Source organism: Pogoniulus pusillus, chromosome 26 (assembly GCF_015220805.1).
Source record: "Pogoniulus pusillus isolate bPogPus1 chromosome 26, bPogPus1.pri, whole genome shotgun sequence".
NCBI lineage: Eukaryota > Metazoa > Chordata > Aves > Piciformes > Lybiidae > Pogoniulus > Pogoniulus pusillus.
The window spans coordinates 13541357-13546466 of NC_087289.1; the positions used below are offsets into that span (position 1 = coordinate 13541357).

The 5110-nt window shown below is 45.8% G+C and overlaps 1 long non-coding RNA gene across 1 annotated transcript; it reads left to right on the forward strand.

The window, feature by feature from the left end:
* Window positions 1-536: 536 nt before the first annotated feature.
* Window positions 537-4739, forward strand: LOC135187105 (uncharacterized). Its single transcript, XR_010307195.1, has 3 exons — window positions 537-647; window positions 3862-3942; window positions 4568-4739. It is a non-coding gene; the product is annotated as an uncharacterized LOC135187105 (long non-coding RNA).
* The last annotated feature ends 371 nt before the right edge of the window (window positions 4740-5110 follow it).

Consider the following 5110-nt stretch of genomic DNA (forward strand, 5'->3'; position numbering starts at 1 on the left):
TGAACTGTGAAGTACAAAGGGGAAGGAAATGCAGCTTAGCTGCATAACCCTTTGGTGTGAGCCTGCCTCTTTCCTGAGATGGTTATGTCCCTTTCTTGTTCATGGATGTGGGAGATTCTGTGTGCCTGTTGCCCATTAAGGATGCAACACAACTTGTAAGATAGATCCAGAGAGCTGTGAGCAGAACCACATAGGCTGGATGTTAGGAGGAAGTTGTTGGCAGAGAGAGTGATTGGCATTGGTAATGGGCTGCCCAGGGAGGTGGTGGAGTTGCTATCCCTGGAGGTGTTCAGGAAAAGCCTGGATGAGGCACTTAGTGCCATGGTCTAGTTAACTGGATGGAGCTTGGTGCTAGGTTGGACTGGGTGATCTTGGAGGTCTCTTCCAACCTGGTTGATTCTATGATTCTGTAAACCACAGCAGCTTCTCCCAGGCAGGAACACCCACTCCGATGGGGAAGGCAGCCCACCACTCCAGCTCTCTACTCCTCTTGTAACACCATTAAACACTTCTGTCTGTCATTTTACTAGGATTTAAAAGAAGAGCCTTGAATATATCTCGTCTAGATGGGCAGCAATCACATGGAGCTGAGTGACAGATGACTTTTCCACTCCCTCCAGCCAACTCATCAACTGTTGGGCAAGACAGTAAGTGCCTCCTCACCACATGTCTGCGGGGTCTATCTCATTTATTGTCAATAGGTACATTTGTCAGTGACCTTTAACGTTGTAGTCACTTTTTCACTGCTGGCTGTGTTATAAATTACACCTCTAGCTAAGTGGCTCTTCATGTACTGGAACTGAGGAGGTAAAAAACTGGGACCACTTGTTTCACCATCCATGGTAACAAGCCAGGAGTGTCTCTGGCTGCTGTGCAGCTGATACTGACAACTCTGTCTTTTAATGGCTGTTTCTAGAATGATTACTCTACTGGATGATGATTCTGTGCAGTTTTACTCATCTACTAAGTGTCTTTGAATCATAGAATCATAGAATCAACCAGGTAGGAAGAGACCTCCAAGACCATCCACTCCAACCTATCAGCCAGCCCTATCCAGTCAACTAGACCATGGCACCAAGTGCCTCATCCAGGCTTTTCTTGAAGACCCCCAGGGACGGTGCCTCCACCACCTCCCTGGGCAGCCCATTCCAATGCCAATCACTCTCTCTGTGAAGAGCTTCATCCTAACATCCAGCCTATACCTACCCTGGCACAACTTGAGACTGTGTCCCCTTGTTCTATTGCTGGTTGCCTGGGAGAAGAGACCAACCCCCACCTGGCTACAATGTCCCTTCATGTAGTTGTAGACAGCAATGAGGTCTGCCCTGAGCCTCCTCTTCTGCAGGCTGCACACCCCCAGCTCCCTCAGCCTCTCCTCATAGGGTTTGTGTTCCAGGCCCCTCACCAGCTTTGTTGCCCTTCTCTGGACACGTTCCAGCACCTCAACATCTCTCTTGAATCTTCCAAAGCTCTCCTTTCGCTTCCATTTTCAGTTGCATTCACTTTATTAGCACAGATAGGAGAATAACATCTGAAATTTAGCAAAACAGCGTTGTTGGGATAATTTAGTTTGAGTTATTGAATTATTTCCTGCCTTCTTATGGCTCAGGCAAAAATAATTTAAAAGCAATTTAAAAATCATCTTATGAAATTGGCATCATCTTTTTCTTTGTCTGCCTTTGCCTGCCTGCCTGTCTGTCTCTCACAAAGCTCCCCCATCTGCCAGTTGGTGAGGTGCATCACAGCAATGCAAGGCTATAACTGATAGAAGCAGAGATCCTTTAGTCCTGTGTGGTCACTCCCTGGAAAAAGAAATTAATTGTGACTTTCAGAAGAAAATTTATTTCATGTAGGTCAAAGATAATTTTTCCCCCACTAGGTCATTTGTCTTTAATAATTAGAGAGGAGCTTAAGGCTGAGGCATGTAGCTTAATATCCTTATCAAACTTGATGTTATTAATTACTTTTTTTTGCTGCCATCAAGACTGCAGCACAGTGTGGACAGAAATCTTCCACTGAGAGCAGAAAACTAAGGGAAGCAAAATAAGGTTGTTATGGTATATATAAGAGCTAGGGCTGGGAGAAGAGGTAGGCTAGAAGCATTTCAAATACCCTTGTCTCTTTGGATCAAGTTTACTATCTGTTATAACCAATCTCCCTTAACTTCACTGCTGCACACTGCAGCAAATGAAATGTGTATTTATTTATGCATCTTGGCCCTGTTTATTACAGCAAACAGCAGAAAATCCTGTAATGAATTCTGGTAATAATAAATGTTTTGATCAAATGAAAAGATGACATGCATTAGCACCAGCACAAAATGCCAATTGCCTATTACATTCTGGTTTCCTAATAAAAAAGGGACAGTTTGTTGATACTGAGGCATTGACTAGGTGCTTTGTCATTTCCAAATGCTACCCATTGTGCTGCTGGCTTCCTTGGTGCCACATTACTGCACCCATCTCATCTCCCTGTCTAGACTGCAGCCTTCTATGACAACAAATTTCATCTGTGCTCCATCAAGGGATGTGAATGTTTACCTGTAATCTGAAGTCTGCATTAAGGATGCATTTCTCCTTTCTGAAGCATGTATTTGAGATACTGAGTTATGGGCTTAAGAACCATTGAGGTTCTTAAGTCCTCCAAAAGTACACAAGGAGGTGGACACAGGAGACTGTAATCTTTGTTGTTGTGGCCAGTAGGGCAAGGGAGGTTGTTCTGCCCCTGTACTCAGCACTGGTCAGGCCACATCTTGAGTATTGTGTCCAGTTCTAGGCTCCTCAATTCAGGTGCTGGAAGGTGTCCAGAGAAGTGCAACGAAGCTGGTGAGGGGCCTGGAACACAAACCCTATGAGGAGAGGCTGAGGGAGCTGGGGGTGTGCAGCCTGCAGAAGAGGAGGCTCAGGGCAGATCTCATTGCTGTCTACAACTACCTGAAGGGAGGCTGTAGCTAGATGGGGTTGGTCTCTTCTGCCAGGCAACCAGCAACAGAACAAGGGGACACAGTCTCAAGTTGTGCCAGGATAGGTCTAGGCTGGATGTTAGGAGGAAGTTGTTGGCAGAGAGAGTGATTTGCATTGGAATGGGCTGCCCAGGGAGGTGGTGGAGTCACCGTCCCTGGAGGTGTTGAAGCAAAGCCTGGCTGAGGCACTTAGTGCCATGGTCTGGTTGACTGGCTAGGGCTGGGTGCTAGGTTGGACTGGGTGATCTTGGAGGTCTTTTCCAACCTGGTTGATTCTATGATTTTATGATTCTATGATTTACATCATCCTGCACCCCTATATAAATGGACATTACTGTCTGATCTGCCCTTTCCTCCCTCTCTCTGTTCCCACCACAGACCCTTGTGGTGTGGGAGAGGTTTGCAGCCTTCTGTGGCCTGGGCAAAGCAAATTTTTGCTGTGCAATTTGGACCTGGTATGGGGGAAGATCAGAGAGGCATGGCAGGGGGCAGTGAGGCCTGGCATTTGGTCTGGTTTGGGGGGAAGGTTTGGAAGGTGTTGGCCTAATGAGGTTCTGGAAATGCCCAGGTTGGAGAACTGGGCAGAGGCTGAAAATGAATTAGTGTATGTGCTAGTTTGAGGCTAACTGGAATATTCCAGTGAGAAAAATTGGATTACAGGCTGTGCAAAGCAAACAGTGGTGATGTCTGCTGCACTCAGAGGCTTGCTGAGATGTATAAGAGTAAGAACATAAATATAGGTAATGGAGTTGCTCTCTGAGCTTTGTGGGCTGCACTTCTCTCTCTAACCTAACCTGCTGTCTGTGTGACTAATCCATCTGCTTCCTAACCCCTGACAAGAACACAAAACACATAAAAGACAAAGCAGGAGTGCCAGAGTGTGTGTTTCTCTGTTGCAGTTGGTGCCCTGGGCTGCTTCTGTGTAACTCATCCTTCTGCTTTCTAACCTCCTTTGCTGATCCTCCAACCTCACCTTGCACGTAAGGCAGACTCTGGGATAAGGTAGAGGGGTGGAAAGAAGGTGGGAGGGTGGTTGGGAGCCCCTCCTGGGGACTCAGGTTTCTGGGAGGGCTGCTGTGTTTCTGTATTGCTTTTACCTTGTATATTTCTGTTTGTAGCTGTATATATATTGTAAATAGCTGCTTGTACATTGTGCTAAGCTGTGAATGTGAAGCTTCATTCCTTAACTGCCAGCTGGCTGAGTCTAGTCTGGGTGATATCATGAGAGTGAGGGGGGGGAGGGGGCAAGTAACTCCCAAACCATCACAGTGTATTTTGTATTTCTGCATGTATGTATGAGTAGTGTTTCCATTTAACTTTCCAAACCTGTGTGGAGTATTTTTATTTTACTCCTTTGGGAAGAGGTAAAAATAACTTCTGTCAGCTCAAACCAAGACAATACATTAGTATGAGTTAGACTATGGTCTTTATAAAGGGCATGATTCTATTTTCTAGCTATCTGGAATATGGTTACAACTTGTAAAGGCATAAGCCAGTGACTTCATGAGATGAGTAGTGGATCAAGTGCTGTTGAGCTGATAGTGATGTTTAGGCCACCTAAGCCTGTTAAACTAACAAGTTATGTATTTGGTATTAATTTTCAAGCCTCCAGAGACAGAATGAATCCCAATACAGGAACAAGGTAAAGCTGCAGTTGCTTCACTGGACAAAGAACGTGGCAAGGCCATGGGAACATCGCTGGACCGGCACCGGACAAGGGGGGAGTTCTGATGTTGAGTCTTGGCCAAGTGAAGGACAAAGAGAGGAAGCTGCTCCTGAACAGGTACAAGCAGGATTAAGCTGCTGAGTTATCAAGAGTCAGGGAGGGAGGGTGTCACCCACCAAGACCCTCAGAGCACAGTCATCATAAAGATCAGACAGTAGATGTCAACGGAGGCTGTGGATTGGTAATAAGAAAATCACATAGTGCTTGAGATTAGAATATTCCAGATTAGGAGGAGTTTTGTTAGGTAGTTTATATGGAAATCGTGACTCTGCACATTTTGAGGTTATAAAAACTCTGCTCACTGGGGGTTTGGTGGCACACACTTTAGGGGAGAGATCCTGTGCACCCCTGCAAGAAATGCCAACTGGACAAGTCACTGCAGTTGTCGAGTAGCGATTCTTTGGTTTGGTTTACCATCAATT